The sequence below is a fragment of the Pinus tabuliformis genome, chromosome J (genome assembly GCF_031772625.1).
Source record: "Pinus tabuliformis cultivar Carrire ecotype Pingquan chromosome J, CPIR1, whole genome shotgun sequence".
Lineage (NCBI taxonomy): Eukaryota > Viridiplantae > Streptophyta > Pinopsida > Pinales > Pinaceae > Pinus > Pinus tabuliformis.
The window spans coordinates 635,213,259-635,238,774 of record NC_142295.1 but is presented as its reverse complement, the minus strand read 5'-3'; the positions used below and the strand labels follow the sequence as shown (position 1 = coordinate 635,238,774).

The following is a 25,516-nucleotide window of genomic DNA, read 5'->3' as shown; positions in this document are numbered from 1 at the left end:
AAAACTCAATGCTTTAATTTTCGACCGAAAAAATAATGAATGGGTTTTATATGGTATCTAGACGCTTTAACTTTTAGTGATTGGGATAAAAATAATGGAAACCCCTAATTGAATCATTTATGTGGCCATAGTTAATCAAATGGTGCCAAAAGTAAATTAAAACTAGTAATTACAAGATTAAACAAATATAGCTCCTAACATATTGCAATGTCTAAATAAACAATGCTAGCAAAGCCTAGGAAGATAAAATTGTTATACCTCAATTTTAACAGGTTCTTTTGATCCTTTAACTTCACCCGCATTATAGTTCATTGTCTCCCAACTCTCGCCACTTGGAGGCACGAGGCTAGTGTCCCAAGAAACAAAATAATTATCTCCATCAAGATCACTTACAAAAGCTTCATTTAGATGTGGCCTATGCCCACTTTGTGGGATAACTAAGCAATCAACTAAATGGTGCAAACTATGAGAATCTATAACTTCTAGAATCCAAACATCACTTGGATGCAGGCAAGGATTCCTGACTACAACCACCTTGCCTCTTACAATTGTTAAACTTGTTTTCCTTTCTCCAAAGTTGGAGCCATGTTTGAGAAAACAACCCTCCAAGGGAAGCCCTGAAACTTTTATGAAACGTTGCCCATACTCAAACTCCCCTATTTCATCCAGACAACCCATTAACCACCCACCTTAGGGAACAAATTTTCTACATTTTGTGAAAATATCTTCTAACTGCACAACTTTTACACAAGAAAGCACGTCTTTTGAATGAGGTTCAGTTTGTGATGTAAAATTAGCACTAAGCATTATGGAAGCAATGTTTTGCAAATCTCTTGTGCATGATGTTGTCAATACATCAAATGCTACTTCAACATCTTCAAGCATTTGGCAGAGCTTTTCAACCATTGAATATTATAAATTTTGAAAAGCACTATCAGGCACCAAAAAGGATGGAAACAAAGTAAAAGTATCCTTATTCAAAAAGCATGGCAGGAAACATGTCCAAGTAATTATTTCAAGCATTGTATGTTTAGATTCAAATTTCTTCATACTTAGTTCAATGAGAGCTTACATTTTCATATTGGTTCTGTTGCCCAAGTTGCAACCACACCTTTGTATCCAATATACTTGATATGAAAGGTTGAGGGAGGGTTGAAATTCAACTGCAGCATTTGAGCAACTTCACTGGCAAGAACCAGTGTAATTTTTCCTGTGCCATTAGAGAAGTCGTAACCATTCCTTTTAATATATGGAAGGTCCTCAACCTGTTTTGATGAGACTTCCACCATGAAATAGGTGGAATAAAAGCATTGACCCATGATTGTGGCATGCTTGGCCACATTGTATTTAGGGAAGTGCTCCATCCACTTTTGAATTTGTTGGATTGTAATATCCTCCCCATTAACAAAGAACAATGCATAACAGTCTCTCACCTGATTCATAGAGAATGCTAGAAACAAGTAGTAACTTCCACAGAGCTAAAAACCTGTATGGAGTATTTGCTTCACTTGGTTAAAAATAGTTTTCCTATATGCAGAAGAAACATCTTTAATGATGGATGTTATAGGCACAGTTAGCACCATCAAAGTCATTGCTTGCATGCTATCATCCATGAAAGTTACTCGCAAAAATCAATTTGCAAACTCGTTGAAGTGCCTTAAGACTCTGTTTGACAACTCCACTTTTGGATGAAGACAATAAGTTTTTATATGAGTGATGACCAATCTCCTCACCTAAATTGTTACATTGGTTATCTTTGGGTTCTTCAAGAGCCTCATGATATTTGAAATCGAGGTAAGAACAACTTTAAATCTTCCAAAGGCATAAAAAATTGGGTTGGTGTAAGCAAGCATATGCTCGAGTGCCAAGATACTCAACTTGGTTGGTGTCACAGAGGAATTTAACAAATTATAGAACTCAGGTGTTATTTTGTGATAATTAACAATACCCTTGTGCAAAAGAGCATTCAGAAGGAACGTGGTCTTTAAATGAATTATTGGGCGGTGTGGCAAGGTGAAAACAAATCCCCTTCTAGACACATACACATCTGGCTCCTAGTTAACTTTCAAAATACAAGAAGGTGACTTTTCATCCGACAACCAATTTCGTTTGAAATAATATGTGGCCTTTTCCATTGTATAACCCATGCGAAGAGACAAGACGCTTTTATATGCCAGGAATCTACCCAATGAATTGTTAGGGGTGAAGTTCAGGGATCCTCATCATCCAATAAAGAAAAAGGGACACCCACATAGATATCATCACATGTGGTTTTGTAATATACCCAAGGAGGTACCCAGAGTTGTAACAACATAGCTATTATTCCTTTGTCATTAACAATCCTCACATCGTTAATGTATATGACAAGAAAATTCAATATTAAAATCATATTTTATTGGAGTGTCCTTACCAGAAAAATTGACCCCAAATAAGGAAAATCTTGCACCTTCTATCAAATGAGTCCAAATGAAAATCGACACCAAGAGTGGGTGCTCTCTAGGCCATTGAAAATTCATTGAGATTTAGAAATGAACCGATCTCAAGTAGAACAGGAGAAAATCTAAAGAGGAGAGTTGTTCTCTTTTTGTGTAATCTAGAGGAGGTTTTATTACCAACCTTGACCTTGGGAGGATGGGCATGAAATATGAGCCTCCCGCGATCACTGAGAGTTAACGTCTCCTTCACAACACTCGGAAGTGCGAACTAAACAAAGGCATGGGGAGGGACCTTAGAGATTCCATTGTTATTAACGAAGTAATTGTAATTGTCATTAGTGGAGTTAGTGAAATTTGGATATGTAAATGGCAGAGTCCAGGTTGTCTTCAATGTACATCCGCATACCTCTCGAACATTATTTTCTAGGAATCCTATAAGCTCTTTTGCACTCACGCCCTCTCCAAATCCACCCAAGCTTATCCAAGTTGGCTCCATCCTATACTCAACAACATCACAAACAATGTGTTTCATGAATCATTAACCTTCAATCAATTATCATTCATCATGGGTCACACCTATATAAACCTAAAAAATAATTGTCATTAATTATCAATTGGCATGGGTTGCCCATATATAAATCTAACACAAAATTATAAATATTACTATTGACCTAGTACCTATCATAGAAGTAGCGAGCTTAGATTTGATCCCAAACCAAAATGTAGCAATGAAGTAAGAGAGCATATAACCAACCAAGCTGAAATTATTTGACGATAGAGTGTTTGTTAGGCCTCGCCTTGTCTAAAACTCTAAACATGTTCACCATGTTACATGATAATTGGTAAGTGGATAGTGGATAGTGATTTGATAAAGCAAGAGACAAAATTTGTCCTGCGGGCCATCTAGTTGTTTCAGCGACCCCCTTATCCACTACTCATTTTTCTCTTTCCAACTATCCAGAATTTCTAGGGAAATCAAATGTGTAGATTTTCCTGTAGATTCACAACTCATGTAATGTACTAAAACAAAAGGCAAGAATCTATTGTACTCTTTAAACAACGGAAACTAATGATCGATGAAAACAATAATCGACAAGAGGAAGATAATCAAATACACATAAGACAATTTTTTCTCTGGGGAAAGCCAATGCTCAAAACCCTGACTATCTATTGCATTAATCATAAATCTGAGTGATAATACAAAGCTTGTTCTCACTAGAACAATTCCTGCACAAGTATGATCAACTCTCTGCCTCACAAGCCCGCTCTAGCCAACACTTAGCCAATTTTGTTGCCTTCCAAGCCCCTATTTCCTTGCAAAATTCCTGTGAGGATCATCCCATATTTAATTGGGAAATCCTTCCTCCATAACTGTGCAATCCAAACTAAGGTCCTTCTCTGATTGCATGCATGACCTGTACAACTCGGATAATTCTACAATTGATAGTACATTGTCCCTGCACTCTAGTCTCAACTAGGTCTTTCTTTGAATTGACATGCATGAGTTTCTCAGGAGGGAATCTTTAGTTAGCTAAAGTAGGACTGAGGATGCACCAGTGCACCAACTCACTACTAGACCTCTACTGGTTCCACAAACAGTTAGAACTAGTTTAACTGTCTATAACTCAGTCAAACTGAGTTATCTAATTAAAACTCAAATAAACTCATACTGGACCCCTAGGGAGAACATATACATGACTACAGAAAGACTTCAAACTCGAAATTCCTAAGCTAATTAAGTTAATTAAACTTAATTAACTATTTACAAGTTGCTATGAGAATAGAATTTGATTTTAATTCTCAGTTTAATTCAAGGACAAATAAAACTAGAATTTCTTATTGCCATTTTTCAACAGAATGATCATCCATGTATACAAAGTGTAACCACCCCACCCAAACTCCACATTATAAAGTGGCGATAAATTCTTTTTTCCAACCCAAAAAAGTGGGTATATCATTTCGTGACAATTAACGTACATTCCATATGATGCATGCATAATTCTCGTATCAAGAGAATTAAAATATATTTCATTTCATATGATGCATGAATTATTCTCGTATTAGCGAAACTAAAATACATTTCATTTCATAAGAATTAAAAGTGCATTTCATATGATTCATGATTTGAAATAAAAATAGCTTTCATTTAATCATAATAAAAAATGTATTCTATATGATGTTTTTTCTTTTCAAAATAATCAAAAAATATATTTCATTTTGTACCATGCATAATTCTCATTTCAAGATATTTCAAAATGTATTTGATAATGATATGGTGAATACATTTGATATTGATATGATGCATGATGTATATTGGTCAAGTTGGTGTCATTATCTATACATATCAATCAATTTTCTATACTTCTATAATTTTACTAACCATTCATTAGAAATTTTAATTTTTTTATCAAAACATTTATCAAGCACTGAATCAAAGTTTAAATTTTTTTATAAAACATCAATTACAAAAAAAAATAAAGTTTAAAAATATTATTGGACTTAGAGGAGATTAAAAACTCATTTGGTATTCATCTTCAATGATATGATTTTCAACCAACTATAAATCATTTTTTGAAATAGAATTACGGTGACATTGAGCTCTTCGTAAACATGTTTGAAAGAAACTCCCTAAAACTACCTTGAAATCTCCTTCAAATTCTTAGCCAATGGGGATAAACTGGTATCATGTGTTGTCACTCCCAGAAACAGCCTTGGATTGCTTACAAGACCAGTGCCTACGCACATCTAGATTTTGTGTGTCTCAAATGATTCTCAGGAAAATGGAGACATATATATATATATATATATATATATATATATATAGGGAATGGGTTGGTTCATTCATCCAAAGGTATAAGTCATGTATTTCTGGTACTTCTTCACATATAAAATTCACATAAATATGTGCATAAAATAGTGGAGGCTGAGTAGTTCAAGGACTTACAGTTTAATAATCTTTTGTAGAGCAATGAGAGAGGATAAGAAGAAAGAGCAACTCATCACATAGAGCTTAAAGCATCAAGAATTCTACCTTTAACACATAGAGCTTGAAGCATTAAGAATTTCTACACTTATTTGAGTTACGGGTAGATATAATGGACCAAAGAGAGACTGAATGCTATGATTCATGTAGCGCAATTTTAAATATATAATCTCAATAATCCATACAGGCACATGCATTAATAAATCAATACAAATGAATCTGTGAGGAAGTATGAAATATTTCTAGCAGCTATGATTGCATGAATTCAGAGAAGAAACATGAACATAATGGGTTTTAACAGAGGGATAACATACTATAATACTCGAAGGGGGAATCACCACCATTTACTTGATATTATGAAAGATCTATATTATAAAGTCATACAGTCTGAAAATAACATGTAGCATTTTCTTTAGGATTTCTGAACCTTTGTAAAGTGTCACTTCCCCCTATTTATCTGGAGAGGGGAGCGTTTGAACATTCATTACAACAAAATATCTTCTGTCGAGTCTCAGCTGTCAGATTGACTAGCTGTCTCGGCCAGGGATGGCTTTGTGGCCCAAAAACATTACAAAATATTAATTGCCTCATTAAAGGGTGACACATCACAAGATAACAAATCAATCAATAATCAGATGAACATGTTAATAATTATCGCCATGCCCATCCATGTGATCGTCGCTGCTTCAGATTGAATTTTGCTCACGGTCTTGCCTCCTGTGTTACTCAGCTGACTCTTGTCGCGTCTGCCTTTACTGCTTGAACCATTCATCCTTCAAACCTTGGAGTGGGCACAATCAGTTTCATATTGTAGTACTAAAGCAGAGGACCCCTGGGAGGTACTTTGGATTCCCTCTATATGGGGGCACCATGCTGGCTAATCAAGTCCTCTCGAGATACTAAGTCCTTGTTTACTTCTATCATCATCGACCCTAGTTCTATATCATAGTGGGCCTTTCTATATCAGCCCATGTCGAGTTTGAATGCTCCATCTCCCTTATTAAATGCCACAGCTACCGACCCACATCGCCTTTAAAGTTCTACACTACCTGGTCGTGGCAGTAGGGGAGTGGAATGGAATGGAAGTGAGGGTGACGTAACCAGGAGGATGTAACGTTCAGTTGACGTGGAGCCAAGTGATAGGTGGAAAAGGGCGCGGGATTTTGGCGGGAGAGAGTGTCAGGATGAGTGTTTTTCAGAGTGGGGCATGAGTGGTAAGTGGTAAGTGAGGGGGGTGCGAAATAATATGAGAGGGACACGTAGCGGCGGGGCCCAGTAGGGAAACCAATTTTTTGGACCCCCCCCGCTGATAAAGGGAAACATGCAAGGTTGGGGGGTCGAAAAGGCCTGGGAGTCGTCGATTTTAGTGGAGTCAATTTGGGTTGTCTAGAGATGGGGGGTGTTTAATTAGTATGTGGCCTTCGCCTGACCTTTCTTTTTCGCTGAAATCCTTTGTTAAAATGGTTTTCGTCTCCTCCCGACGCTTTACACTATATCGAGACTCCTCCACTTCGATGTCTTTTTAACCCCAATCCCGTCCAGAATCGTCGATATTGTGGGACCTCCGATGTTGCTAGAAGTCAGATATGTAAGACCTCCCCACCGCCGATAAGCCGATAGACTATGCCCCGGGCCCTCCGATTTGTGATTTGTGATATCGACGATTGGTTGATCACAAATGTCACCGCCTTCCCTTGCTGTTGTTTTAGAAAAACCCCGCTTGTGATTTGCGATGAACCTGACCCTTATCCATTTTTCCTTTGTTTTCTAGCTTTGAAAGGGTATCTTCAATCTGCTCTAACTTCTGATCCAAGAGTCTGTTTTTGGACTTCCACCTACCATTGGAAAGATTATTTTGAACATTATCCAGTGGAGAGAGTCTGATTCAGCTTTGAGAGCTTCTGTGGCTTGGAATATGGATGCAAAAATCTATGTTCTTTGGTACTCTTTGTACAACTGGAACTCTATTTTCAGAAGGTGACAACACCATGGATTGGAGTTTTTCCTACATCCAATTTGTAGTGAAAGCCAAATCCCCGTAAATATAAAGTATGGTAATACCTTTGTTAATTGGATATTCATATGGAAAAGAAAAGCCTTTAATTCCCTAAGGTCATCTGTTTCTTGTCCCGACTTAGCTTTTGCAGTGAAGAAACGAAAATCTAGTAGAAATAAAACATAACCCAAACTGCATGTATATCGTGGCCCTTGACAGGCCCCATCAAAGAAATTCCAAGCATACAACCTATCCATTGAAAGTGCTTGCACAACTCTTTGTTTGTAAATCAACAATAGGGCCAATACCTAAGCATAGATTTGAAAATATGGGATTGATTTATCTTCAAATAAACTAAAGTTGAAAACCAATCATATTCACCAAGTGATTAAGAAGTGAATTTCGCTAAAAGGATTTAACTCTCTTCATATATTCTAGTCTTGAAAATTCATATCCATAGTCTCTTTAAGCCACAAATCGTAAAAACCCAACAAAATGTCCAAATACTTCCAAGCTTGTATAAATAATGTACAAAGCAAAAAAAGATGAGTAGTAGTCTCCTCATTTGTTTTACACATTCAACACCTTCCTAGGGAAATTTTGTTCCTCTTTTGAAGCATTTTCCAAGTCAATACTTTATTACTGAAATTTTCCACATGAACAATATACTCTTGGATGGAGCCTTGACCTTTCATAATTTTGAATACCACCATCTAATCTTAGTCAAGCTTCGCAATGTAATCACCCTAGTCTAATTCATTTCCCATACTAACGTATCAAGGTCCTCGTTCAACCTTATATGGGGTCTTCCTCGTTCAAACATAAATTTCTCCCTTCCTCAACTCATCTCATCAATCAACCCTAATTCTTGAGTTAACAACCAACCTTGGGACATATGGTGGTTTCAGATGGATTATTGACCTTATTTAGTGTGCACCTCCCCAACTCCTGCAAACTTAAGACTATATTTTTAGCAATAAAGGCCTCCTGACCACATCCCATGATTGCATCAATTCATATTCACCCTTATGCCCTATTTCCAATAATCCATGCTAAGTATTTAACAATCACAAGGAAGTTTGTTCATCCATGGATTTCATTGATTACACCTATATGAATACTTTTCCTCTCCATTCTTACACAATTCAAAGTGAATTTGGTGCAAAGTATTTTCTATGATGACCCTTCTTTAAAGAGTATGTTTGTAAGTAAATTCCATGGGGACTTTGTAGCAAAGGACTAGCCAAACAAGCGAATATATTTGAGCCCCAACCCCCCTAAGATTTGGGTGTAGCTATTAGCTTTCATCTAGTTAGGTGAAATCCCTTATACTCACTTGTTCCTTTCCATAAAAAGCTAAAACAACATTTCTTAATCCTTTCAAAAAATCCCTTTGGGATGTGCACTAAAGTGTGCTAAAAGATTGCAATTACCTCTAATACACATTTTACAAGAACTAACTAGCCCCCTCTATAGAGCCACCTATTGCACCATAAATAAATGCAATTTCTAATCCTTGTTAAAAACCATTCCTAGCGAACTTTACCATAATTATTGGATTTTAGAGTGAAACCAAGTTTACTCAATTATTAATATCAAGATGCTAAAGAGGAAAAATTATTTCCATCTTATATTTTGAGTGTCATCCAATCTCGATGTGGATAAAGCATGTTTATTCTCATTTATCTCCATATTAATAGAAATACAATAAAATTATAAAATATCTTTTAAATCTCGGCCTTCAACATCATACCAAAGCAAAAAAGAAATACATCATCAACAAAAGGAGATGTGTTAATAATTCACTCCTCCCCACCTTGAGGCATGAAAGTTGTCTTTGTCTCTTAGCTTCTTTTATTAAATTCTGTTATCCACCAATAACAAGAGTATGGCGATAGAGGTAAACCCAACCTAATTAATATGGAAGGCTTAAAGAATAAAGAGGTAATCCCATATATCAACACAACAAAGAGAATAAAGGAGACACACCCTATAATATATTTTACCAAAGGAAGAGTAAAGCTTAAATGAATCAACAAATGCTGAAGATACAACTAGGAGACCTTGTCATAAGCTTTGGATAGGTCCAACTTGATAATTATAGTAGGAGACTAAGAGAGCTTGATAGTGTGGAGACCCTTTCAAGCAAATCTTATGGCTTCATAAATTTGCCACCCATCAAAAAACACAAACTACTAAAGGGGGAAAAACCTAGATAAGATAAGATAAATATATGTCCAATGAATGACCACAACAATAGGTCAATGGGATTGAAATGTGGGAGTGCAAGAAAAAATCACGAGTTGAAAATAATATAAATGAAGAAAGCTACATATGTATAAGACCAGGACATATGTATAAAGCTGTGACAAAGGTACAATGATATGAAACACTAAGCGAGTTTGGACGACTCAAGAACCTTTAAGAGAGAGAATGAGAAAGAGAGATTGGAAAATGAGGTTAATGATGTCAAGGTCTCTTTAGTCTGATGAGTGAGTACGATGGGGGAAAACAAAGCAGTAGCTCACTATTAGAGTTCTCTAGAACAATTAGTGTAATAGCCCTAGTGAAAATTCCATGTAATAAATGTTAAAAACAATAACCACGGATGAATGGGACACTTATTCCAAGCTGAATGTTGGGCAAGACATCCTAGGGGGTGTTCATTTGGTTGTTTATGGCTAAGGAAATTGGCAAAGGCAAAGGCTAAGGCATTAAAAGGCATTTTTGCACAATTATTTATGAAAATAATGGAAATTAGGAGAAAAATGAGGTGAAAGGTCACAGGTTGCATGTGAGGAGAAAATGAAGGAAAATAATGAAAATAGAGGCCTCATTCATAAAAAGGATTTTGAGGATCAATTGGTAACATTTTTTTCAGTTCAGTGTTGGAGCTCTCTCATTTTTTCTCTCTCTCTCTCTCATACTCTTGGATACTTAGAGTTTTCTGGGAGAACTCTCGGAGGGTGTGGCATAATTGGATTCTTGGAGCAAGAAGGCAAAGGAAGAGTAGGAAAACACAAGAAGGCATCGGCATCAACAGATACATTAGAATTACTTGTAGGTACCAAGTTGCATGTATGATTTATTCACTAGTTTGGACATGCATGGCATATGCATGTGGATTCTTGGCCATGATCTATCATTAGCATGGAGGATTTCCTGGATTGACATTAGATTGCCTAGCCTTGCCATTTCCTGGATAGCCATGGTGATTGTGGTTTTATTTTCATTGTTTTGTTTTGGTTGGTTCTCATGTTTCCTTCGCTTGGATTGAGTTATTAGTTCTTGGAGCCTTGGTTGGACAAACTCTCTGGAGCCCTGTAACAACGTGGGTTGAGTTATTAGCCTTGGAGCCTTGGTTGGACAAATTCTCTAGAGCACTTGGTGGGTTGAGGTACTAGTCCTGGAGAATTGGTTGGACAAACACTCTGGAGCTCGATGACAACTGTGGGTTGAGTTACTAGTGCTGGAGCCTTGGTTGGAACAAATGCTCAAGAGCCCTGGATGGCTAGGATGGAGACCAATCTGGGGATGATTTTGGTGATGTCTATCCATGAGGTGGAATCCTTGTTTGATGGGTTGAGGTGGAGGGCATATGGAAGTCCAGGATGAGTTTAGATTGACGTGCTCTATGAGATCCCACATTCATGCTTGGAATATTGCACGGGGGTGAATTACTAAAGAGAGATTTGGCTCAGTCATTCTACGGTAGGGTGGAACATGGTAGTCCCATCTCTAGTTGGTTCATTGCATTCATTAATGAGAAATCCATTCCCTTGATTTTCATGTGTAAAGGTATTGATGTATTTATGGATTTGATGGTTGATATGTTTATTGTATTTATGCTCCTATTATGCTGGTTATATGCACATTTTATGACAACATCTATGTATGGTTCTCAGCATGTTTTTACTTGTATGTGAATGGATAATGTGCCTATGACCTAATAGATGATAATGCAACAAATGGCATGAGGGAACAATGGTTCATAGTGATTCTTAGATAAGTATGAGATCCCTACACTTAATTATGTTGTTTACACTTGTAGATTACATGTCGATGATATGTTTGATGAAATGCCTGTCATGGCTAGTAGGGATCCAATCAAGGTCTTGAACAAGTATTTGCTTTAGTACTTTCATTTCCATGTTACTTTATTGATTTGAAGAGATGGATTAGTTTTGGGCAGTGTCCTGAGCTTTAAGCCTGAGAAAGTGGCTTAAATCTTGGGGTCGTTGGCACAACACTGACAATTTTGGTCCACAGTCGCTGGTAGGCAAGCCTGTGAGAGAGACTTTAGGTTGATGGTCGCTCCCTTGCCCATAACATGAGAGCGACTATGGCCTAAGAGACCTAAAACAATAGTGCGACATAGGGACAGGCTGACTGAGTGGATGACTTGTCTTATGAGGGTTTGTTGATGTTGTTGGATCTCTGTATGGTGTCTTTCCGTTGGTTCCACTTCCTTAATGTGACTTAGGAGGTTGAATCATATCGTAGTGGCCTCTCGTCACATGTTTACCCCGGCTGGCCGGTTGCTTGGGTGGACGTGGGAGGAGGGCGTTATAGTGTAGTATCATAGCATGGTTCACCCCTCGGACTGGATGGGCTATGTGTTGGTCATGCATGCATGTCAATTGCATGTGTGTCTCTTGCACTTATATACTTGTTGCAATGGCTTGATGTTGGATCAGGGGTGTAGTATGGTTATCATGGAGAATTTATTATTGATTTCATGAAATTTATTTGAAATGAGTATGTGACTGACTGTGTATGGATTTTGTTTCACTTACATGTTGATTTCATGGTACCTACTTACATCTTTGTATGTTAGGTTACATTCTGAATATTTTGATTACATGCATCAGTCTTGTAGGCTGATTACAAGAACTGATCGAGTATGTTCGACTACATGCAGTTATGTGTATTTGTAGTTGGTTTGGCATTGCTTATGCATACTTCTAGTGGCATGTGGAAATGTGTACAATGGAATAATGGTTGTTGTCATGCATGAGGTCATAGCATGCATTGTTGATATGGCCTTGCATTGATGATTGGATCCTATTTAGAGTGATGTTTATGTGTTGATATATTTATTGGTGTATTTCTATATGTTGCTATGATTATGTTATGCATGTATCACACTGATTTGGTGATCTTGCAGACAATGTATCCTCCCCAAGCTACACTAAGGTACGTTGGTTTATTGTAATTGGTTTATTTGACATGCTATTCCTTGTAGGAAGAAATACCAAATGGCTAGCAAGATGGTTGACTATAGAGACTCCCTACGGATCCGAAGAGAAGTATGGTGTTGGGAAGTCTTCGAACTTGGAAGTGACATTGGGAAGTTTAAAGGAAGAGATCATGAGTTGTAAGGCGGATAATGAAAGAAACATGCAGTCACAGGAAAAGTAAGCATAGGTAAATGCAATCATACTTCAGAGCATGTTAGATTTGCAGCGACAAGGATCGCTCTAGATTAGTCATGAGTGTGGAGTAGTAGTATCCTCTTTGCAGACAAAGACAATCCCTCTAGCCCAAGAGAGTGGCTCTAGCCGCAAACAATACAATATAATGTAAATTTCCGTAGATTAGAATCGAATAAGAGGGTCTACCTCTTATAATGCTAATCCACTTGATGGTGATCTTGCTTCCTTGCTCCAGCTTCCTTTTGTTCAAATACCTGAAACAAACATGCAAGAAACAACAACAAACGTGATAGCATAAAATCGAATTCAATCTACTTAAAAGTTCAAGGAGTTCTAAGCTATCAAATGTAATATTACACACGATATAGGAAATAAACCATTAGTTGTATTAATATAAACTTCAAAGAGAAATACAACCGAAGCCTTGACGTTGCAGGTTCCCTTTGGCGTGTTTGGGTTCCAGCACCACTATAAGCATCTCATGATTCACCCTCAAAACAATGGAAGTTCAAGGCCTCTTCCCCTTTGCTCCAAACCAAACACTACAAGCTTATTCTCCCTTCACACACAAACTAGAAGGCTAAGGTTCTCAAGATGGCTATCAAGATTTGCAGATTATTTCAACCCTTTCATTAGCTAGTTGAGGTTGTAAAATGAGGAGTTTATATAGCTTTGATAGAGGGGAAATGGATCCTCTTATGGTGGGAGAGGCCTTATCCCTTTTGGTTTGTTCCATTTTAATAGGGGAAAGGAGCCCAAACAGTCTCTCTCGGCTCTATCTTGCTCAACCATTTACCAGACTTCCATTCACGAAGCTTCTAGACCTAGAAGCTTCGACTCCATTTTTAAAAACTTGCCAAAAGAGGGTCGGCGCGGGTCATGAATGGCTGACCAGCGCCATTCGGCGCTAGGCCCAGTGTTAGACTCTGCAAATCGGCGCAGGGAAGAAACTGAGTGCTAGCGCTAGTCTTGAAAACTGAGTTTGAAGGAATATTCTTGGGAAATGATGTAAGAGGGAAATGTTCTGCAGATGAAGAGGGATGTAGGGACATGTTCTTCATGGCAGGAAAGCACATGAGGGTCACTGTAGAGGTCCTCCAGGATCGAGGAACGAGGAGTATAGGGACAGTGACAAAATGTTGTGTAACAATGAGCAGGAGGTAAAAACTAATGGGGCATATGGAAACAAGTCTCGTAGTATACACAGGTTGAATCGATCAAACACCATCCGAGATGGCAGATTGTGAAGCAACAAAACTTATGGCTTGTTGACTTTTAATGTAAAATACACAAAAGGTATTTGTAATAATAATTATATATATATATATAAATGTACAAGTGATGTTCAATGTTATAATGAGGGCCTGCTTTCTTTATATACCTAAGCAGACGTCCCTTAATGAACGATCATGTCTTTTAGGGACACACCTCTTCACTAAACTAATCACTAATTAATCATTGTTTTGATATAGCGTTATTATCTATATTTACATTATTTATATCTATTTTTTATTCATAACATTGCCCCTTTCTTCGAAATCCTTTGTCCTCGAAGCTTAATTGCTAATAATTCCTTCAGTTGACCGCATCACTTCGACATGTGTAATCATTGACAGTTTTCTTAAATTCGAACAATCGCCTTCACTTTTCTCACGTCATTTTTGATAAATGTGTCAGCCACTAGTACCTTAACAACTATAATTCCCCGATGTTATTATTTTGGGACTAGGGTTTATTTTATTTTTTTTCTTATTTTTCACTTCTGGTTCACGGATACCCGGGTCAATGGGTAGCCGCTACATCCAGAGTTGTTCAACACTGAGTGGACGCACCCGAAGGCATCAACACCCCTCGGCCTATTTACTGACCTAACCCCAAGAGCTTTCGGGATTCGACCCTGTGACCTCCCATTGGCGAGGCACTTGATTTGACCAATTGAGCTAACTCTTGGGGCTTGGGACTAGGGTTTATATATATATATATATATATATATATATTTTTATTTATTTTATATATATATAATATATATATATATATATATATATATTTTTAATTAACTAATTAAATAATTTAATTAATTAATTAATTATATAATATGATTATTATAACTTTATACTATATACGCACTCAACTCCACGCAAATGTCAAGTCACGTTTCCACGCATATGTCAAGTCTTGTTTTAATTTGACCAAACGTTGTGACCCTTGGCAGAGTGCGAATTTTGTCAGCCGACAACATAAACAGTAAGGATGGGACGACAAGGGACTCGACAACAGAGGCGCGTTTGGGCCAATGCAGAGCAATGTCGGTCAAATGAAGAGTGATGGCGAAAGATGGAGGCGTATTCGAGCCAATAAAGAGCAACGTCGGCCAAATGAAGGGTGATGGTGGAAGATGGAGGGAGGGTTGTGCACTGAACATGGATTAATGTACGAGGTTTACGCAGACTGATGCTTGTTAATACATATCCGTTGTATATGACCCATTCAGGTTGGTGATCAAGACAATTAGATGGATGTAAATGGACTATCTGATTGTATTTAACTGTTAGATAGTGGCCTATATGCTCCTTGTCTGCTGCATGGAAAAAATCCCCTGCTAGCCTTGCCTTTCATATATTCACATAATAATCACGACTATTGAAGTCAGTGCTACACAACTTTAGGTTGTGTCTGTTCATTATGCATACAAGTTGCTCTCTCACATTTTCTGCAGAATTGAGGGCTCTTGTATTGATAAAAATATTGTAACACCATGTTGGATCCTCATTATTCTGCTTATAAGCATGGTACACATTTAACATCGTCAAATGATCTCCATCAATGTGCGCAAATCGAGCTTTTGCTGCATCTGCAGCTTCCTGAGCTTCCCTAGGCCGCATAAAGCAATTGTGGATTGATAGTATTGCAGTGATGGAAAGAATTTCATTGGAGCAGATGAATTTTGGACTGACAAATAACATCTTTTACATTTGAGGATCGAAAGGATACTCACTCATTAGATCTCCCCATTTTGTTAGATTTCCATCATCATCTAAAGCACCCAAATAATTCAACTTTTCTAATGCTCTCATCAGATTTTCTGGAGCAGCTTTATATATATTATCCATACCTTTTAAACCACAATATTTAGCTTATCATTGGGTACCTTCTTACCATTGCTTGTATAAAAACTCTTTAAGATGCTTCCTGGTGTGTCTTGGATTTTGTTGTGACACTCCCTTGTCCCATCTGTTAAATCACGGCTTACCTCTCTTTCACCTTCATTCCTATCAGAAACAGGGGCTGCACATATCTCATGAAAAAAATTATGATCAATCTCGACCTTTGGTGCAGTAATAATTGAATTGTCTTCACACACCATGCCTGCTTTCTCGAAGGAATTTACATTCTCCACATCTTCAAAAGCCCGATTTTGTTCTAGAGCACAGATGGTAGTTTTTCATTGACAACATATTCTTCATATTCTTGTTTCGTTTTTTCACTGTCGCTATCATCTTCCTTATTATCAATTTCTGCATAACTTTTCTTAAAACATGTTGTAACTTCTGCACATGATATTTTTAAATGCTGAAATGCTTCTTGAATTTTACTAAACTGCTCCATGAATTCAGGACGTGAACGTAATGGAAATTTGTGTGGCAAGCAATGTTCAGAAAGTTAGATGATTATATTTTGCGCCATGGCTTTGATATCACTGAAGCAACAAAACTTATGGCTCTTTGACTTTTAATGTAAAATACACAAAAGGTCTTTGTAATAATAATTTATTATATATATAAATGTACTAGTGATGTTTAATGGACAATGAGGGCCTACTTTATATACCTAAGCAGGTGTCCCTTAATGAACAGTAATGTCTTTTGTGGACACACCTCTTCACTAAACTAATCACTAATTAATCATTGTTTTGATGTGATGTTATTATCTATATTTACATTATAGATTATTGGACAAGTATGATTCTAGTTCTGATTCAGATAGGCACTATGATCGTCATCGGTATCATCTTTACAGGAGGAGTGATAAGGGGTATTTGCCAGATGAATTTAAGAAATAAAAGCCACGGGATGCAGAGGCATGGTTGCTTGGCATGAGGAAGTTCTTCAGGTTGCATGGATACTCAAATAACATGAAAGATAGAGTAGTTACCTTCAGTCTCAAAGATAAAGCGGACATTTGGTGGGAAAACGTGAAGAATGTCAGGTGTATTCATGAGGAAGATTTGTCTTGGAGTGAGTTTGAGTTGTTATTTAAGAAGAAGTACTTGTCCGAAAGGTACTTTGATGACAGGGCAAAAGAATTTTATGAACTAAAGATGGGTTCCATGACGGATGATGAGTACATTAGCAGATTCTTGAAGTTGCTGAGGTATGTGCCTTATCTTACTGAGGAAAAGGCCAAGGTTCAGAGGTGCACTAGTGGATTATTGGTTTCATTCAAATATAGGATCGAGTTCGATGAGCCTAGATCATTGGAGGATGCCATTCAAAAGCTAAGACATTGCTATGAATAATCGAAGCGTAGAACTGAGACTAAGTAAAACTAGAGAGGCAATGTAAAGAACAAAGGCAAACAGGATAAAAAGCAAGCAAGGCCAGAGGGTATAGATTACAAGGAGAATGTTGCACCGCCTAATAATTTCAATGCATTAGATAGAGGACAGAGACATCGGCCTGAGGAGCAGAGTAAGGAGCTTGTGTGTTATTGGACTCGTGGTAAGGACCACCTTAGGAGAGATTATCCACAACATCAAAGTGGTAGACGTCAGATATACAGTGCATAGGAGGCAGAGACTGTTGGAGATGTATGCCAGATTATTCCCCGTATGTATGCAACCGTGGACAACAAGCAGGTAGAGCATCAGACATCTATCATTGAGAAGGACGGTAAGCTCTGTGATCAAGTTATTTCTATTTTTCTTGACCCTAGATCTAATTATAGCTATGCTAGTCCTGACTTGGTGGATAAGTGTGGTTTGAATAAGGATTTGCATGCAGAGTCTTGGTTAGTGCAGCTGGCTACAGGTATGGAGAAGCGAGTTCATCATTAGGTAATATCTTTTGAATTTTATTTGAATGGTATGCCTATCACAACACATTTGAATTTTTTACCGTTGGGTTCATTCAATATGTTATTGGGCATGGATTGGTTGTATTTACATAAAACCAAGGTTCACTGTTATGACAAAGCTATTGAGTTTGTTGATGACAATGGAGAACCAAGAGTCTTGCAAGGTAAGAAGAAAACCACATCAGTTAGGATGCTGAGAACTATGCAAGCAAAGCGTAGCCACAAGAAAGGGTGCAAGCTATTTGCAGTACATATTTCTAGTGATAAGGGTAAGGAGATTAAGGATGTAGATGTGTTGAATAAGTACCCGGTTTTACAGCAGTTCAGGGATGTATTTCCTAAGGACATTACAATATTACGACCTCATAGGGAGGTAGAATTTTCTATTGAGTTAGTGCCAGGGGCAGCTCCAGCATTGAAAGCACCTTACAGGATGAGGACACCTAAGTTGGTTGAGTTAAAATTGCAGCTGGAGGAGATTTTGGACAAGGGATACATTAGGCCAAGTGTATCATCTTGGGGCGCACTAGTCTTGTTTGTGAGGAAGAAATATGGTACCCTCAGATTATACATTAATTACATGCAGTTGAACAAAGTGACTATCAAGAACAGATACCCTTTTCCGACGATTGATGACTTGTTTGATCAGTTGAAGGGAGAAGTGGTGTTCTCGAATATTGACTTGAGATCTGGATACCATCAGGTACGCATCAAAGAGGATGAAATATACAAGACTACATTAAGGACATGTATGGGAATTATGAGTTTGTTGTGGTTCCATTTGGCTTAACTAATGCTCCAACTATATTAATGTGTTTGATGAATAGTGTGTTGCGTTCATATTTGGGTAATTTTGTATTGTGTTCATTGATGATATACTGGTATATTATAAAAACGAGGAAGAGCATGCTGAGCACTTAGCAACAGTGTTGAGGTTGTTAAGGAAGCATCAATTGTATGCTAAGCTCAACAAATGTAGTTTCTTTCAGACCGAGGTACACTACTTGGGACATGTTGTCTCCAAGGAGGGAATTCCAGTGGATCCAGAGAAGATAAGGGCCATCATGAAGTGGGTAGCTCTTAAGAGTGTGGATGATGTGAGATCTTTCATGGGTCTGGCAGGCTACTATAAGAGGTTCATCAGGAACTTCTCACAGATTTCTTATCCTGTCACATCATTGCAGAGGAAAGGTAAGAAGTTTGAATGGACTGAGGAGTGTGAGGATAACTTTGAGCAACTTAAGAAGTTGCTAACACATGCACCAGTACTAGAGATTGAAGATTTGGACAAAGAGTTTATAATATGTACAGATGCTTGCAAGAGAGGGCTTGGTGGAGTCCTTATGCAGGATGGATAGGTGGTATGTTATGATTCCCAGAAAATAAATGAGCATGAGCAAAACTATCCCATGCATGGTCTTGAGTTGGCAGTGATTATACATGCATTGAAGATGTGGAGACACTACCTTCTTGGTAGGCGGTTTGTGCATATGAGTGATCACATTGGGTTGAGGTATTTGTTTGACTAGCCGAATCTGAATTACATGAAGGCTAGATGGTTGGCCACGATCAATGAGTTTGAATTCGAGATCAGATACATTAAAGGCAAGGAGAACCGAGTGGCAGATGCAGGCAAGGCAATAGGATGTCAGATATATGGAGATTGTGCACAGGTTGCAGCAGGGTGATAGTACAAGTACACATACAGGTCATGGTACAAGTATAGGTGCAGGTGGAAGTACATGTATATGTAGTGGTATAGGTACAGGTGGAAGTACATGTACATGCATAGTTACAGGTACAGGTACAGGTATAGTGGCAGGTGTACAAGACTTGGATTATTGTCTTACGACAAATGGATTGGTTAGGTTTCGACACAGGATATATGTGTCGGATAACAATGAGCTCAAGAAGGTGATCTCGAGGGAGTTTCATGCGAAACCATATTCAAGTCACCCAGGTTATTAGAAGACATTCACGACGGTGAATAGATATTACTATTGGCCGAATCTGAAGAGGGATGTAGCAGAGTTTGTGTCTAGATGTTTCGATTGTCAGCGAGTGAAGGTAGAGTGCAAACATCCAGGTGGACTGCTACAACCGATCGCTATCCTGGAGTGGAAATGGGAGGTCATTTCCATGGATTTCATCACAGGGTTGCCAAAGACAGTGAAGCAACATGACTCGATCATGGTCATTGTGGACACATTGACAAAGGTTTCACACTTAATTCCAAAGAAGTCTACATTCTCAACTAATGATGTGGCATAGGTATTTATCATAGATGTGGTTAGACTACATGGTATCCCGAAGAAGATTGTGTCAGATAGGGATGCGAAGTTCACTTCCAAGTTTTGGAAGGAGTTATTTGCAGGTTTGGGCACTGAGTTTGCCTTCAGCGCAACTTATCATCCATAGACAAATGGACAGACGAAAAGGGTCAACAAGATTTTAGAGGATGTGTTGAGGATGTATGTGATGCATCAGCAGTTGAAGCGGGAAGAGTATCTCCCTTTGGTCAAGCTTGCATACAAAAATGATTATCAGGAGTCATTGAGGATGAGTCCTTTTGAGGCATTGTATGGGCGGAGTTGTAACACTCCCATCAGTTGGAGTGATCCAGTTAGCAAGATATTGATTGGACCATATATGTTGGCAGACATGGAACATGAGATGCAGGTGATCAAGAAGAATCTTAAGGCAACACAAGATAGGCATAAGAGCTATTCTGATAGGAATAGGTTGTTCAAGGAGTTTCAGGTTGAGGAACAAGTGTACTTGCGCATCAAAACAAACAAGATCTCCTTATGGATTGGATCATGTGCCAAGCTGGCACCATGGTTTTATGGACCCTTCAGTATCACCGAGAGGATTGGGCCAATAGACTATCAATTTTCACTGCCTCAGACAGTGAAAGTCCATGGTGTTTTCCATGTTGCATTTCTTAAGATGTATGTTCAAGATGTTGATCATGTGATTGACTTGTTTTTATTGTAGGTGGAACTGGATGGAGAATTCTAGCCTGGGCCTCAATGTATATTGCAGAAAAAGGTGCTCATGCTCTAGAACCAAGTAATAGAGCAAGTTAAAGTGCAATGGAAGCACTTTGGGCCTGATGAAGCTACATGGGATATGGCTGATCAGATGCGGGCTATGTATCCTTCCTTATTTACCGGTTGAGGAAAACCAGCTTGATATGGTGGTTTGGTAGTTGCTTTATGGCGGTTTAGTATTTACTTATGATGGCTTGGTATATGCTTCAGGGTGATTTAGTATTTGCTTTATGTTGGTTTAGTATATTCTTTATGGTGATCAATATATGATTTATGATGGTTGATATATGTTATATGTTGTTTTTGATATATGCCTATATATGATGTTGGTATATGTTTGATATATGTTTTAGTATATGATTTGGCATATGTATTTGGTATATATAATTTTGATGATGTTTCTATATGTACACCCGTGTATGGATGTAAATACCATAACGAGTTGTGTTATAAAGCTCCACGATGCGGTATGGGCGTTATGTTATTATGCTATCATGTGGCTATGTTATCATGATGTTATGATTTCATGAGTTTGTCTTGAGCAGGACTTCATTGTAAACGTTGAACGAGCTGTGTTATAAAGCTCCACTATGAGGCATGTTGTCCTGGTGTCATGATGTTATGTCTTGAGCATATATTTCCTTGTAAATAATGCATTGAGATGTGTTATAAAGATCCATAAGTAATTTGTCTTGTTTCAGTAGGTTGCTGAGGTATAGGTGTGATTGAACACCGAGGACGGTGCCCCCCAAGGGGGAGGGTTCTGTAACAACCCTCATGAAAATTCCATGCAACAAATGTTAAAAACAATAACCATGGATGACTGAGACACTTATTCTAAGCTAAATGTAGGGCAAGACATCCTAGGGGGTGTTCATTTGGTTGTTTATGGCTAATAAAATTGGCAAAGGCAAAGGCTAAGGCATTAAAAGGCATTTTGGCACAATTATTTACAAAAATAATGGAAATTAGGAGAAAAAGGAGGTGAAAGGTCACAAGTTGCATGTGAGGACGACAATGAAGGAAAATAATGGAAAATGAAGAAAATGGAGGCCTCATTCATAAAAGGGCTTCTGAGGATTAGTTGGTAACCTTTTGTCAGTTCAGTGTTGGAGCTCCCTCATTTTCTCTCTCTCTCTCTCTCTCTCTCACACACACACATACTCTTGGATACTTAGAGTTTTCTTGGAGCACTCTTGGAGGGTGTGGCATGCTTGGATTCTTGGAGTAAGAAGGAAAAGGAAGAGAAGAAAAGTGCAAGAAGGCATCGACATCAACAACTACATCATAATTTCTTGCAGGTACCGAGTTGCATGTATGATTTATTCACTAGTTTGGACATGCATAGCATATGCATGTGGATTCTTGGTCATGATATGTCATTGACACGGAGGATCACCTAGCCTTGCCATTTCCTGGATAGCCATGGTGATTGTGGGTTTATTTTCATTGTTTTGTTTTGGTTGGTTCTCATGTTTCCTTAGTTTGGATTGAGTTATTAGTTCCTGGAGCCTTGGTTGGACAAACTCTTTGGAGCCCTGTAACAACTTGGGTTGCGTTACTAATCCTGGAGCCTTGGTTGGACAAATGCTCTAGAGCCTGGAAACAGTTGTTGGTTGAGTTAATAGTCCTAGAGCCTTGGTTGGAACAAATGCTTTGAAGGCCTGGATGGCTAGGATGGAGACCGATTTGGTGATGGTTTTGGTGATGTATGACCATGAGGTGGAACCATTGTTTGATGGGTTGAGGTGGATGGCCTATGGAAGCCTTGAATGATTTTTGATTAATGTGTTTTATGAGATCCCACATTCATGCTTGGAATATGGCACATTAGTGAATGTATGAAGAGAGATTTGGCTCAGCCATTCTATAGTCGGGTGGAACGTGGTAGTCCCATCTCTGGTTGGTTCATTGCATTCATTAATGAGAAATCCGTTCCCTTAATTTTCATGTGTAAAGGTACTGGTGTATTTATGGATTTGATGGCTGATATGTTTATTGTATTTCTGTTCCTATTATGCTGGTTATATGCACATTTTATGACAACAACTATGTATGGCTCTCAGCATGTTTTTACTTGTATGTGAATAGATAATGTGCCTATGAACTAATAGATGATAATGCAACAAATGGCATGAGGGAACAATGTTTCCTAACGATTCTCAGGTAAGTATGAGATCCATACACTTAATTATGTTGTTTACACCTGTAGATTACATGTCAATGATATGTTTGACGAAATGATTGTCATGGCTAGTAGGGATCCAGTCAAGGTCTTGAACAAGTATTTTCTTTAGTACTTTCATTTCCATGTTACTTTATTGATTTGAAGAGATGGATCAGTTATGGGCAGTGTCCTGGGCTCTGAGCCTGAGAAAGTGGCTTAAATCCCAGGGTCATTGGCACAACACTGACAATTTTGGTCCACAGTTGCTGGCAGGCAGGACCGTGAGAGCGACTTTAGGTTGTTGGTCGCTCCCTTGCCCATAGCATGAGAGCGACTATGGCCGAAGAGACGTAAAATAATAGTGGGACCCAGGGACATGTTGTCTAAGTGGATGACTTGTCTTCTGAGGGTTCTGCTAATGATGTTGGATGTCTGTATGATGTGTTTCCATCGGTTCCACTTCCTTAATGTGACTTAGGAGGTCTGTTGGGTCCCTATAATACTAGTGATTACCCCATTACTATTGTAGTTATACCCCTTATTAATATTGTTGTGCCCCTATTGCCCCCATATTGTTATTACTGTGCCCCATAGAATCCCTCTATTGTTATTTTTGTGGCTTTATATTATTATTGTTAGGTCGGCTGGATTATATTGTGACTCCTTAGACTCCTATATATAGAAAGGAGGTTTTGTCATTTGAATCATCCAAGAATTGTTAATTTATGTAATGTAAAGGAGGTTGCCCCCTCGAAGAGGCTGAATTCTAAGGTGTCGATCTATCTTTTCTATCTTTTCTTGAGCTGGTTTCATAACATTTGGTATCAGAGCTTTGGATTCTAGGGTTTCGCTGCTCCAAACAGGTCATCGTGGCATTTTCGCTATAATTTTTTTTTTTTTCTGCGACGTTTTAGAAGTTGAAAAAAAAACCCATTTGAGAAGAAATCGCGTTGAACCTTGGTTCCAAATTTCAGAGCTTTTTGCACTATATTTGCGGAGATATTATCTGAGGAAGTTGGTCTTTTTGCAGACTCCTGAATTACATTCCAAACAGGTGACCTGGGGAAAATCGTCATAACTTTCTCTCGGGGGATCAGATTGAAATTTCGTAAGAAGGTACAGAAAGAGGACGAACTATAGTTTCTTGTATGCATTTTTCAGATCCAAAGGTCAAAACAGTGACTCGTGCCATGTCGTACAAGTTCGCTCTACTGAACTAGTCTATAATCAAGTCACTGTGGGAGATTCCGCATAACTCTTGCGTGGAGAATCCAATTTGGGTCAGACTTGTGGCATTGGAAAGAGGACACAGAGGGCTACTGCAAGTCACAAATTCAGAACTAGATGATTGAAAAGTACAGAGATACACCAGAGGCAATATCAAGCTCCTACAAAGTGAAAAAAGGTGTGTAGATTTTCTTAAATTTTTGCTTAAGATCGGTTTGAAAATTATTTTGAAGGAATTATTATCGGTAACTGATGGCCCAAGGAAAGAAAATGCAAACACCTAGTAAGGAACCTGAAAGCTCTAGCATGACTCATGAAGAAGAGGAAGAAATGCTACATGATATATCAAAATTACAAGAACAAGTGCAACAAATGTCACGCTCACAAAAGCTAACAGAAGCTAAGATAAATGGCATGGACTCTAAGATAAAGGGGATGGAAGCTAAGATGGATGATTGGAAGACAGATTTGAAGACTGACATGGAAGAATTGAATATATATTTGAACACAAACTTGAAGACATGCATGACAGATATGAAGATAGATTTGACAAATTTTCTACAAGAAATACTTACTAATGGTGAAAAGGTAGTAAAGGAAACTCATGCTGCGAACAAAAGAAATGTTAATCATGATATCATAGACTCTAATGTTGGATCGAAGACCCACCATATTCCAAAAATTGATATGAGGAAGTTTGATGACAAGGATCCCGCAACATGGATATTACAGATGGAGCAATTTTTCGATCTCAATAATGTGCAAAACACACAAAAGGTACGTATGGCAACTTTATATTTGGAACCAAATCAGTTTGTATGGTATAAATGGCTTTGCTCTCGTAAACAATTTATCACTTGGGCAATTTTTACGAAAGAATTGATAGCACATTATGAGGATACAAAAAGCAACACTTTTTTTAGCCAATTGATAAGTCTCAAACAAAAGGGTTCAATAATGGAGCACATTGAGGAGTTCCAAAAATTGAACATAAGGGTAAAAGATATTCCAGAGGAGCATAGGATTGATGTGTTCATAGGGTCTTTAAAGGATAATATCCAACATGATGTTCGCCTTTGGGAACCTGATTCACTAGAGAAGGCATTCAGGTTAGCAAGAAAAATGGAAAGCAAAATTATGGCAACCA

At 38.1% G+C, this 25,516-nt stretch overlaps 2 pseudogenes; both read right to left on the bottom strand.

Annotated features, from left to right (window-relative positions):
* Positions 1–252: 252 nt before the first annotated feature.
* On the bottom strand, positions 253–2,931 carry LOC149228543 (RNA-dependent RNA polymerase 6 pseudogene; annotated as a pseudogene).
* A 12,143-nt stretch (positions 2,932–15,074) lies between these two features.
* Positions 15,075–15,959, bottom strand: LOC149228542 (putative pre-mRNA-splicing factor ATP-dependent RNA helicase DEAH2 pseudogene; annotated as a pseudogene).
* Between the last annotated feature and the right edge of the window lie 9,557 nt (positions 15,960–25,516).